A 14,386-nucleotide genomic window follows, 5' to 3' on the forward strand; every position below is an offset into this window, starting at 1 on the left:
TGTCCCCAGCAGGGGTGCAACCTGGCCGGGCTGGCCGGGTTTTCATGCCTAGCCCAAAAATTCTTAGGGTTCAGACCCGATGTGGCTCCGCTGGGCTCAGAGTTCCATCGTGTTTTTGTCATTCTCATGTTATTTTTTACTAACAAAATTAATAAATATGGGAGAGAGAATCATGTCTGTCATTCTCATTTTAATGGCAGTGAAGAGCACTAAACACCCCTAGTGGTCCTAAGGAGATAAGAGGAGTCAAACTTTAGAACCACATGCTTCCTAAGACGATTGTCACTTGGCAGCTCAATCACCCAATATTATACTGCTATTATAGTAATAGATTGAAAAGTTCGTCAACTGAAACTTTCATAAGAGAAAATACCACTCAAATGCATCAAAATATAGCCATAAAACTTGAACACGAGAATATGAAATATATACTTTAAAATGGTACAAGCAGTACCGGTTCCATCCGGCACCTAAATGGTATTTTAGTGCTAGTACCATTGGGAGAACTATCCCAAAACCGTCCCGTCCCATTTATTATTCAATATCAAAATTAGATCCTAGGATCATCTCATTTATTAATGAAACAGTCTGATATTAAGTTTCAGCGGGATGATTTTAAGATGGTTCTCTCAGTTCTGATCCTAAATTGACACCGTTAAATTGTTTTCAAGAGCTGTGAAAATATATTCTGCTGCTCTGATTTAAAGAATTGTGTTTTGGCATAGAAAACGCAAAAGGGTAACATTATTTCTCCCTCTAAATATATGAACAAGTTTTTTATTTCAAATGACTCATGCCCCCTCTGCCTTTTAGAATAGGAATTATATTGCCTTATTTTTTTTTATGTGTTGCTTCGCTAAGCGCATTTAGGCAGCAGGGTTACTGGGCTTGAAAACCGAATATTTTTCAAACTAACCTCTTCTTCCCTTGGAAAATTTTATCACCCAATATTTCATATCCAAGTTGGAGATATTCTTTTTCCTATTTGTTTCTATTATTATCAGTTACTTCATTTGGACTGCTAGTAGCCCTTACCAGTCTCAACCCTCTCTTGATCAAAAACAATATAAATAGATGGATCAGCGATTTGAATCTTCTTGAAAACTCTGGGATGCTCTTTGAATATTCATCTTTTGACCCTTCATGTTTGTTTTGCCTCAAACAACATGAGTCAGTTTGGCATATTTTCCTTTCATGTGAGTTTACTAAAAGGGTTTGGGCTGCAAGCCCATTAGAGTTGAGAACCGAGAACATAACCGCTTCTTCCTTTAATAATCTTATTATGTATTTTTTTAATACCACCTCTATCATCGGTTCCCTCACTAAATCGTTTTTTGCAAGGTTCAGTATTACATGTTATTTCATATGGAAGCATAGAAACAATATCATTTTTAAAAGACATGCAACGCCAAACCTATACAATATTTTGGTACCAGCACAATAGTGGATAAGCATTTTAAGTAAACATGAGGACAAATAGGTGATGTCTTTCATCCGTACACCTCTTTTCCTAATTTTCCCACATTGGACTGCCCAATTCTAATTATTGCTATATTCTCTAGAAAGCGGAAGAAGAAATCAAGGTGGGTTGTGTGCATTATTTTGAATGGGAAATGTGTCTTATTGGCGACTGGTTATGTATTGACAAGAGAAACTTCTGACACGTGTGTGGGCATTATATCATGGACTAAGGTTAGCAAACAAAGTAGGTTGGAGCATTGTTGAGATCTGAAGTAATGCAAGTGAGCTTCATGGGCTCCTTTTTGACAAAAGTACCACACCGTGGCCTTTGAGCATATCTCTTCACTGACCCATTTTTTGCTCAAATCAAACAACGACATGGTACTTCTTTTGACTTGTACTGCCTATAAGGCAATAAAAAATGACTTTAGTCTAACTATCCAGAATCCATCCAGACATAGATGTATTAAAATATTTATTAATCTAAGCTATCTTTGGCCTTTTCTCATCATCCAAAAAAAAAAAAAAAAAATCATTTCTCAATAGAAAGAGTTAATTCCAAGCACATCTTCTTTTATTGTATGCGATGGAAGTTTTAACCATGACGATTGTTCAGCTGGGTAGGCTACTACCATCTTCGTAAATGGTTCATGTATATATTCCTCAACTCTAGATTTTCTAGTAGTGTGAGGAAGATTTTCATACTCACCCATTGAAGTGGTGTTTGCGAGGCTTGAAGTAGATCTCCCTAGGCACCTCTCTTTGATGCATGCTTGGCCAGAAACCTAAGGTCTACAAGCCATTTCGTTGAGCGTTTTCCTATTTTCGTATTTGTATGGCTCTCTTCCCGCCCCTTCTCCATGTTCCAAAGTTTTCTCCCCGTTGGATGGTACTCATACTACAATGAGATCGCTGCTCCTAGACCCCTCTCCTTGCAGTTGTGCCGTCTTTGGACTTGAATTTGGAACTCTGTCAAAAGGAGTATGAGTACAGAGGCAATCATTCTTTTGAGTTGTTGATGGTTTCCCTCTACTTTGTTTGCGAGTTTTATTTCTCCTCTAGTGTTCTATTGGCCTCTTTTGTTCAACATTTTTATGAGCATTTTGTTCTCCAAGATTCTCACTGTTGTCGTTCGGCTCATGTAGAGACCCTTCATCTCCCTATCGCTAATATCTAGGTGGAATCACTATTTCCCCTCAATCTCAGATGCTTCATTATGAATCCTACGCTAATAACCATCATGAGACCTTTCTGCTACAGTTCTCTCCCTTTTCCCCTCCCTCTTTCTCTCAGGTATTTATGTTCTACTGTGGGGAAAGGATTGTATTACCTTCTCGAACCCTTGTAGTAGTCTTGCCTTCAGTGATCGTACCTGTGGTGAAGTTGTGTGTTGCATCCCCTTTCTCCATGGATCTTGCATCGAACATCCTCTTTATGTCATGGAGAGACCCTTCATCCCCCTATCCCCAATATCTGGGTGTAATCACTACTTTGCCCCTCACACGCAAATGCTTCATTGTGAACTCCACTCTAATCACCATCATGAGACCTTTCTGCTGGAGTTCTCTTCCTCTTCCCCTCCCTCTTTCTCTCTGGTATTTATTTTCGATTGTGGGGGAAGGATTGTATTACCCTCTCCAACCCTTGTAGTAGTCCCGCCTTCAGTGATCGTACCTGTGGTGAAGTCGTGTGTTGCATCCCCTTTCTCCATAGATCCTGCGTCGAACATCCTCTCTATGTCTTCGTCCTTCTCCCTTGATGATAACCCTAGCTCTAAAGCCTTTATTGGTCAATTAGCTGACGAGTTCTCCTCTAAATTTCTCACCTGATATGAAAGTCACTGCGGTGGATGTCTCTGAAAGCTCACTTTAACATACTAGAATCAACCTATAATTATCTAGTGTTGCCGAGGTACTGGACAACGTTCACATCTTTATTTTGGAACTTCGCTCCATGTTTAACAAAGCGGGTCATTCCAAAACTATCAAAGGTTTTGAACTCCATCTGGTAGAGAATGCATTTGATCGGTTTGTCATCAAAATAAAGAATGCCAAAGACATGCACGTCATCCTTCTCTCTCAATCGTGGATTACCTTGGGCACCTAACCATTTTGCAACGCTGGAACCCTGAAATTCTAGCACATCATGTCATCTTCCTGTAGGCATCCAATTTTGTCACCCATAGCTATGATGACTTACAAATCGTGGACGTAGCCATTTTCTTTCAATCAACAGAAATGGCAACTAACTAAGGTGGTCTCACACCCCAAAAGCCAAAAAACCCTAGAACCTGGGGAAAAAGAGGGGTCCGATTATGACATGCATATATAAAAAATTCAAAACCAAGTAACCGTACAGATAGGCAGTGCTCAAAACTACGATTCCAACAATATATGGTACATCAAAATCAGACCATCGGATCTCCTGTAATCACCATTAGAAGTTAAAACCTACATACACCACCAGATTAGGATCTGGGATATTCTTTGGAATATTCCTTGGTGGCCCTGCAAAGACATCGGCAACCCCACAAATCACTAGCGGCCTCGCGAATATCTCTCACCCAATGTGAGCCAAGATGAGACAAAAGCTCTGAATTTCACCCCCTTGGGATCCGAAATTCTGTAAATAGGATCCTATTCACCATCCCAAGACACACTTGGTTGGTATACCTACCCCCTCCCTTGGGTGAGTTAATCCCTTCTTACCTTTGCCTTTGTTCCCACACCCCCCCCCACCCCCCACACCCTTTTCTAGCCTTTTCCCTAGTTGGTCCCCGTTAGCCCCTTCTCTTAGTTAGCCTTTGTTAGCTTAGCCTTTCCTTAGCTTTCCCTAGCCTAAGCTCTGCCGAAGTTCCTCTCAAGCCTTAGCCCTTCAGTAGCTTTCCCTAGCCAAAGCTCTGGCAAAGTTCTGCCGTAGTATTAGCTTGAGAATAAAATTTCCCTAGTCGAACCCCGATCAAAATATCTGAAGGATCACTATAGTCAGCATCTCTAAAGAAAGAAGTTAGAGGCCAAAGCCACTTTCCTCTGAGCAGGGAGAACTCGTGAAACAATTCACATCCATTTTAGTAAGGGGCCCACGCCTCTTAACCCGAAATAGGGTTCAATCTCAGGTAGAATCACTGACAGAATTAGCATAATGTAGTTTTTTCATTTACATTGTGGTAGTGTATGTAACAAATTAATATAGTCATGCATATGGTATGGGAATAAAAGTGGAAAACGTTCGCTCTTAAGCATCTAGTAGGAAGACCGGTTGAACCGGATAGATTGAGTGCCTAACACCTTTCCAATTCTACAACTTGACACTTACCATATTCTCTGGACCAGACCAATTTTTAGGCCCTTTCTGTAAGGATTGGGCCCACCCTCAGTTCCTAGGCCCATAATCCTAGGTGGTGACTCCAAACCCCTTTTTACATGATCCCAATCCCCCATATCGTACCATCATCAATACCCATCTCGGAGGGTGTGTACCTCTAAACCACTCCTCAAGAAAATGAGCCCTACAAATTAGGTCTCCCATGCTTCCCCGAGAGGGGATGCAGTGGTGCAGGGACTGCAAGAGTGTCGAGGAGACAGAAGGCCGACCCCCGACCCTAGTTCGGCCACTACCCTCACAGTGGTGACTCCATTGGGGATTTACTTGTCAAGCTTCCTGAATTAGATGCTACCGTTAAATGCAAAAATATTTCCCTCCACACTGGTTTGATGACATGTTTTGGCTAACCCATGTTTGAAAATGTATGAGCTAACCACTTCATGCATCGTGCTCGAAGTGAAATCATTTAACGAGAGTACTCCTTGTTATGCCCGCACCCCCGAGGAGGCCAGTGCATGTCATACTAAGTAATATGAGATCAAATGATAGTCGTTTTATGTACAAGAATGTGTGGGATATTTTCATAACGGTGAGGATGTTCGTAATTGTGCCAGCACCGTAAGGGAGGTCCGCACACCTTATGACATTCTGAGATCGGTTGATGGTAACCTCCACATTAAACTTATGCACACAACCACATCACGGTTCCATATACCCCCGTGGCTAGTTGCCTAACCTTGTGTATACTCATGAGTAATGGGCAGCAAAACCATCCCTTGATACAGTACCTTCAGGTATATCAAAAGGATCACGTACCTTGCATATATAGATCCTGTAAAGGTTAGCCGGTTCGGTCCTATTGCATCCACTGCATACTCGCATCATATAGGAAATAGATGGAGAACGTGAGGAACACCACAAGCTAACTTATAGAACTTGTTTAAGGTCTTGGAAAGGAATCTTCCTATAACACATTTTAGTCATAAGGAAATATTTTCCGAAGTGGGTTTCGGAAAAAGGTGTCCTTCCTCCTTAGGAATAATATTCGAATGGTTCGGCATGCATGATTTCAGGGTGATTCCGATCAAGAGATGTGCGCTTCTTGGATCATTCAAAGACCCGAGAAAACTAGGAGGAAGGCTACCTAGTGGGCATGAGTAAGGAAAGTGTAACCTTGTTGACATGGAATGTTTTATAGGAATATTTTGTTCAGGCCAATTGTGTGTTTTTCCCACTTTATGACACTGAGTAGATCAAGGGCATCGACTTCGGTCCACTCCCTATCATTAGGTGGACTAACTTTGAGTGCATCATTGATTGAAAAATGGATGAATAAATAAAAGGGGTGGGAATACAAGAATCCTAAAATAAATCACTCATGGTTCAAGCACGATTCCACGTCTCAAGGATTTTTCCCACTTCGTCTAGATGCGTGTAATATCCCACCCCAAGATTATCCCATGTAATTACCCCATGAGGTAAAGAGAGAAAATGAGGAAGGAAGACAAAAAAAATGAAAAGAAGAGAGCGGGGATTCGTGAGTAGGCTTTCCCTAACATTGATTTTGAAATTAAAGGAGAGAGGGAGGAAGGTGAGGTGGAACCCACCTGTTCCCTCACCTCCCTCATTTTTTGATAAACAAATAAAAGAAAAATAAAAGAAGGAGAGAAATGAGAGTGATGTGTGTGTAAATGTTATGGAGGTAAAGACAATGGACGGAGGGAGTGTGTATCCACTGCTTCGCATTGATGATTTGTTCGACTAATTACAAGGTGCGAAGGTATTTTTCAAAATTGACCTTAGGCCCGGTTATCACTAGTTGAGGACAAAAGCAGAAGATGTCCCTAAGACTACGTTTAGAACTCGATATGGGTATTATGAGTTCTTAGTCATGTCATTTGGATTGACTAATGCCCCAATGGAGCAATGCCAAAGGGCTCTTTCTGCCTGTGCAGTGGTGCGGGTTCGAGTCCTAAGAACCAGCCTCTCCGTAAAGGGGGTAAAGCTATCTACCTATATACCTTCCCAGAACCCTGCTTAAGTGCGGGAAGCCTTTGTGCATTGGGTAATGGCCTTTAATGCCCCAGCTGCATTTATGGACCTAATGAACTGGGTATTCCATGAGTTTCTAAACTGGTTCGTCATTGTCTTCATTGACGATGTACTAGTATATTCCAAGAGTATTGAGGACCATAAAAAACATCTAAGGGTAGTACTTTAGAAGTTGAGAGGAGAGAAATTGTTCGCCAAGCTTAATAAATGTGAGTTTTGGCTGAACCAAGTAAATTTTTTGGGACATGTCATTTCTAAAAATGGAATTTTAGTGGATCCTTGCAAAATTGAGGGTATTCTTAATTGGACTAGACCGACTAGTGTGACAGAGATTAGAAGTTTCTTAGGATTGGCTGGTTAGTACAGAAGGTTTATAGGGGGATTCTCTAGAATTTCCCTACCTTTGACTAAGCTAACAAAGAAGAATGCACGGTTTGAATGGACCGATGAATGTGAGGGAAGCTTCCGAGAATTGAAACAGAGGTTGGTGACTATGCCTATTTTGACTATTCCTTCAAGTTCAGATGGATTTGTGATCTACAGTGATGCTTCAAGGAAAGGACTTGGTTGTGTTCACATGCAACATGGGAAGGTGGTAGCATATGCCTCCCGATAGCTGAAGCCATATGAGCAAAACTACCCTATACATGACCTTGAGCTAGCAGCTGTTGTATTTTCCCTAAAGATTTGGAGACACTATCTATATGGGGAGAAGTGCGAAATCTTCACAGACCACAAAAGTCTTAAATACATCTTTACCCAAAAAGAGATAAATATGAGACAAAGGAGATGACTGGAGTTGTTGAAGGATTATGATTGCACCATTAGCTACCATTCTGGCAAGGCTAATGTTGTAGCCAATGCTTTAAGTCAAAAATCCCAAAGGTTTTCGACAGTACTTTTGACCCGTCAACTAAACCTACTTGAGGATATGAGGAGACTTGAATTGGATGTGATAGTAAGAGATACTATAACATTATTGGCAACATTAACAATATAACTGACATTGATCGACAGGATCAAGTTAAAGCAGGGCAGTGATACATTATTAGTGAAGATAAGAAGGGAAGTTGAAGAGGGAAAGAGAGCAGACTTTGACATTTCCACCAATGGGACATTGAGGTTTAAGGGAAGATTGTGTGTGCCAAATGATATTGAGTTAAAACAAATGATCCTAAAGGAAGCACACTACTCACCATATGTGGTACATCCAGGTGGTACTAAGATGTACTATGATTTAAGAGAGACATTTTGGTGGAACAATATAAAGAGAGAAATTGCCCTATTGTACAAAAGTGTCTGACATGCCAATTGGTTATATCAAAACATCAGAGGCTATTAGGATTACTACAACCACTTCCTATTCCTGAGCGAAAGTGGGAAAATGTTTCGATGGATTTTGTCACGTCATTGCCCAGAACTTCCAAAGGGCACGAAGCCATATGGGTTGTTATTGATCGACTGACTAAATTAGGTCACTTCTTGCCTATTAGAATGAACTACCCAATGGAGAAACTCACTAAATTGTATGTTGATGAGATAATTAGATTCCATGGAGTGCCAGTCTCCATTGTTTCTGATCGAGACCCATGATTTACGTCACACTTTTGGCAAGGCTTACAGAAGACCTTGGGTACTCAATTGAACTTTAGCACTGTGTTCCATCCACAAACAGATGGTCAGACAGTGAGGACTATACAGACTCTTGAGGATCTGTTGAGGGCTTATGTTATTGACTTTAGGGGTAATCGGGATGAACATCTTCCTCTTATTGAGTTTTCATGTAACAATAGTTATCAGGTTACCATTGGCATGGCTCCATTTGAGGCTTTATATGGGAGAAAATGTAAGTCTCCCATTTATTGGACTGAGGTTGGTGAGTGAAATATTGGGGCCAGAGTTGGTTTAAAAGACTAGTGAGAATGTGGAATTGATACAAGAACGGATCAAGACGGCTCAAAGCCGACAGAAGAGTTATGCGAATATCATAAGAAAAGCACTGGAGTTCAAAGTGGGTGACATGATATTCCTCAAAGTGGCCTCCATGAAGGGAGTCATGAGATTCAGAAAAAGGGGCAAGCTGAGCCCAAGATACAGTGGACCATTCGAAATCCTTGATAAAGTTAGGAAGTTGCTTACCGAGTTGCCTTACCACCAGCTTTATCAAATGTTCACAATGTCTTCCATATATTAATGCTCAAGAAGTATGTGGTGGATCCTTCTCATGTGCTGAACTATGAGCCATTACAGTTGAAGAAGGGCTTGTCCTATGAAGAGATACCTACTTCAAATATTGGACCGTAAGGAACACATTCTTCGGAATCGTATGATTTTCATATGTGAAAGTCTTTTGGAGGAATCATTCAGTTTAGGAGGCATCATGGGAGCGCGAGGAAGACATGCGAGCTAGATATCCCTAGCTATTTTAACATCTAAGGTACGTACAAATTTTTATGAAAAAATTTATATAAAGTGGGGAGAATGTAATGCCCCATAATTTTTAGGCCCTAATGAAAATGCTAAGGTGTAGACAATTAGTTTAGCATGGTGGGGTAGGTACATCATAGTATATGTTGTGTTTTATATATATATATATATATATATATATTATGTATGCATTTGTATGGTGTGTGCTAAAGGTGTTAAATGAGGAAAGGATTGTTGCCGACCATGGCATGTACCATCTCTTCTCATTTCTTCATTTATCATCAATTGCATCCAATAGCCATTAACTAAGTGAGTACTTACTTTGGCTTCTTCTCCACTAATATTTAAGACAAACCAATGAGGTGAGAAGGTAAATCTTAAATTTTATTGAATTTCATTTCTAACAACAAAATTCAATTTCACATATGGGGAGGTAGATAGAATTAAAGTGTGTTATATTTTAGGTGGAGTTTAATGTGAATGAAAGGAGTGTGACTGGAAGGTTTAAAGAAGGTAGAGTCTTTTTCTTTTTATTTGTCTTGGTGAAGATTTAACGAACTTGAGAGCGTTAGGAAAAAAATAGATAAGAAAATTCATTTCAGTGGTTTGTGAGGGGATTTGAGGGCTGAAATTGAAGATCAAGAAGGCTTAAAGCTAGGAATAAGGAGGAGTGAAGGGCCCAAGCTAGAAGAGAGGATTTGTATTCTTCAAGAGATAGGTCTTCTTCCCATTTCTGATTCAAGATTTATATTTAATGGGAGAAATTCAAAATTAGGGACTGTTTGATTTTAAAAATATGTTACCGCAAACATGTGGTATATTGTAGTCAACAGGTCGATCACAAGGTGATTAGTCACTCTATCTTACCTACTCTAAGTACGGCGAGAGTGAACAAGGGATGGTTGATTTTAGATTATGGTTCTAGAACATGCATATAAATGAAAGAAAATGACCTACACATTCAACACCTAAATTAAATAGTTCTAACGCCGGATTACTTTAATTAGAGAAGTAAAATAAATGATGAAACTAACAAAAAAAAAAAAAAAGAATCTACACATAATAAAACTAAACTAACAAATGAAGAACTGAAATAGAAAGCAAGTAAGTAAAGAAAATTTTTCAATACATCAACCGAATTTCTGGGAGAGGCACGAATGTAGGCATCACTTTCAATTGTAGCATATATGTAAATAAAAACACAAGGAAAAAGGAAAAAAAAAAAAAAAAGCATAAAAATCCTAATTCCACTACTTTTATTTAAATAAAAATCTTAATTCTACTAATAAACTTTGTCATACCTTGATCATGTGTAAGCTGAATTGAAACTTGATTGATTTGGAGTGATGGTATTGGAAAAGAATTATTGATGAAGAACTTGCTCTCTTGAACTTGAAAACTCTTGATTCTTGTCACTTTAACTAATTCTTTCCTAGAACTAGAAAGTTTGAAAACTAGAACTATGGATTGCACTAATTAAATTAACTAAATTATGAACTAAATTAACAAAGTAAACTAATAATTAAACAAACTAACAATTAAAAACTGAATTGTATTATCATTAATCACTTGAATAAAAGCTTGAAGAAACATAAGGAGAGAAAGAAGAGAACTAAGCATAAACTAGGCAAAAAAAAAAAAACTAGAAACTAAACTGAGGGGCATAATCATGCTTGGAGGGGGAAAGGGGCTTTTATAGGGCTTTGGTCTTGCCTCATTCCTTCTCCAAGTCTTCTTTAAGAAAAGAAAGAAAATAAAATAAAATTCAATCTTGGTAAAAATCCTCATTCTCTGAGATATTGTGTGAGGAAAGAGAGAACTTGTTTCCAAAATTAACAGATTTTATTCATTTCCTTCAATATTAACCAATATATTGCAATCTTGACTAAATCAGGGAGGAATCTCTGCATAGCATCTTTAAGATCTTGTGAGGTGGCAACGAGAGAGAATAATTTTCAGGATTTTGTAGGGGAGAGGATGTGGTACCACTAAGTTGGTTCCTTTGGACAAGTTAGTTCAAGCTTGGACTGGTTCTTGGTTCACTTTAAGCACTTTTTCTTGTAGACTTGAAAACTGTAAAAAAAAAACAAGAAAAATAGAAATAGTACTATCCAAAGTGGGGCAAAATGTACACTTATATCGCTAAGATTTCATACATTATTGTGCTCATCAAATTCCACCATACTTGACTTTTGTTCATCCTCGAGCAAAACAAATAAAATAAAAAAACAAGAAAAAAAAGCCTAACTCACTTTCGTAGGAATCACAGTTACATTTTACACGTGTAACAAGCCTTTAAACCTCTAAGTTACCCTAGTGGACGAGTTGTGTCTCGTGGGTGTTTGTAGTGAATATACAACTAAAATTCAAATTAACTTCAAAAATTATAATTTAAAGCTTCCAATAACTACAAAACACACACCCTCTTTCAATTAGAGCACATCAACTGAGGAACCCCCCACACTTGAACTTTAATATTTCATCTAGATTTAAGAACAAACACACTTCTCAAATAGGGTGACCCTTATATTTTCTAAAGCATGACCTATCCTGAGGCAAACCACATTATAAGGTAGGGACCATGAACTAGGGTTTTGGAGCGTTGACTAATGATAAACAACAAGGCACAATGGTATCTTTTCTCTTTTTTTTTTTTTTTGAGAATTTTTTTTCCGTTATTTAGTAGAGAACTCATTCTACTCCACTACATTTGGCCTGAATAATATGGTGGAGCAAACACCAGAAACCCAAGTTACTAAGTAGCTTCACTTTATGGATATGCCAACAAAGACAGTGATGCTAAGTACTTTTCGGAAGTGTTCCTTCCTAAGAGGTTTGATCAAAATACTCCGCTTCATAAGATGTAGTGTTCTGTCTAGCTCTTAGAAATTCTATACTTATTTTCTACTTTTCTGACCAATTTTCACTTTCTTTGTATATCTATATCATATATTTTTATACCATGCCAAGAATTCGGTATCGTCTCCTAACCTAAAAACAAAGACATCAACTAACAATTGGTCATACACCTTAAGATAAGTATCTCTAAATCATTTAAGGGAGGTCCCACTTCCATCCTCTCAATAGGGATTATAGTACCAAGATGGGTCTTAGATCTCAATTTTATTTTTTTGTAGGGTGTGTATAAAGCACAGAAAAACTCTAATATGTAACCTCAAGTTCTAAATTGTCAAACCCTCCCCCATACTTAAATTGTGCAATGTTCTCAATGTAGAAAAAGAAAGAAATGATAAGACAAAAGAATAAGAAGGACAAAGAAGAGAAAATTACCAAATGGGATAAAATATCATCATAAAGAGGCTCATGGAGAATCATAACCTCTGCATTATGCATTAAAGGTAGCTCAAGAAATGGCTTCAAATGATGCTCATTGACTTTAAAATTTCCTGGGTGGATGGATTCATGACCTCTATGGCACCATGTGGGTATACAGTTTGCACAAGGTAAGGACCTTCCCACCAAGAACGAAGTTTTCTAAGAAAGATATGTAATCTGGAATTGTATAGCAAAACTTTATCACCAGGCATAAAAGATTTCCTAATAAAGTGCCTATCATGAAAAGCTTTAGTCTTTTCCTTGAAAAGTTTTGCACTATCATAGGCATCATTTCGCAATTCCTCTAACTCAGATAGTTGGAGACCTCTATGAGCTCTTGCGGTAGGTAAATCAAAATTGAATTTCTTAATCGCCCAAAATGCACAATGCTCTAATTCAACAGGAAGGTGATAGGCTTTCCCGTATACCAAACGGTATGGGGATTGACCAAGTATGATCTTGTAAGCAGTCCTATATACCCACAAAGCATCCAATAGACGGTTAGACCAATCCTTTCGATTTGGATTAACTGTCTTCTCTAGAATCTGCTTGATCTGTCTGTTGGACACTTCTACCTGCCCACTGGTTTGGGGGTGGTATGGGATAGCCAAATTGTGGGTAATCACATACTTCTTCACTAAGGCCTCAAAAGGATTATTATAAAAATGCTTGCCCCCATCACTAATGATAGCTCTAGGGGTACCAAATCGGGAAAAAGTATTTTTTCTTAAGAACTGAATGACCACCTTGTGGCCATTGGTCTTACAAGCACGAGCCTTAATCTATTTGGACACATAGTCCACAGTCAAAAAAATATATTCATATCCACATGACTTAGGGAAGGGGCCCATAAAATCTATTCTCCAAACATCAAAAACTTCAACCACAAGGATTGGGTTGAGAGGTATCATGTTCCTTCTACTAATTTTTCCTAAAGACTGATAAGAAGGACAAGCCTTACAATAAGCAAATGCATCCTTGAAGAGACTGAGCCAATAAAATCCACATTGTAATACCTTGGCCATAGTCTTAGTATGCCCAAAATGGCCACCACAAGCCTGATCATGGCAAAAGAAAAGAATAGAATGGTACTCATGATCAAGGATACTCTCCAGGTAATTTGGTTAGGGCATGACTTAAAAAGGTAAGGAACATCCCAAAATAAATACTAAATCTATGAGTGAAAATGGTACTTCTCTTGGGACGACTAATGATCCGGAGTCTTGTTTGTAATTAAATAATTTACAATATCTACAAACCAAGGTTCACTAGATGCTGTAAAGAGTTGCTCATCAAAAAAATGCTCGTTAATTGGAGAATTCTTAGTCAAAGAATTTGGTAACCGGAACAAATGATCTGCAACCAAATTTTCACTGCCTTTCTTATCCCTAATTTCTAGGTCAAATTTCTACAAAAGCAAAACCCATCTGATGAGACGAGCTTTGGCATCCTTTTTCTGAACAAGGTACCTGATAGCTGCATAGTCAATGTAAATAATTACATGAGAACTTATCAGATATACACGGAACTTTTCTAATGCAAATACAACAGCTAAAAATTATTCTTCAGTTGTGGTGTAGTTCAACTGTGCATCATTGAGAGTTCTACTGGCATAATAGATAACACGAGGAAGCTTATCAACTCTCTGCCCTAAAACTGACCCTTGAATAATGGAGGTTGTAGTCAATACCTTCTTTAATTGCTCAAAGCACACGAGGCATTCACCAAAAAATTTGAAGGGTTTCTCTTTAGCCAAAAGATTAGTGAGAGGTCTAGCCTTGTGACT

This window comes from Macadamia integrifolia, chromosome 11, assembly GCF_013358625.1.
Source record: "Macadamia integrifolia cultivar HAES 741 chromosome 11, SCU_Mint_v3, whole genome shotgun sequence".
Classification (NCBI taxonomy): Eukaryota; Viridiplantae; Streptophyta; class Magnoliopsida; order Proteales; family Proteaceae; genus Macadamia; species Macadamia integrifolia.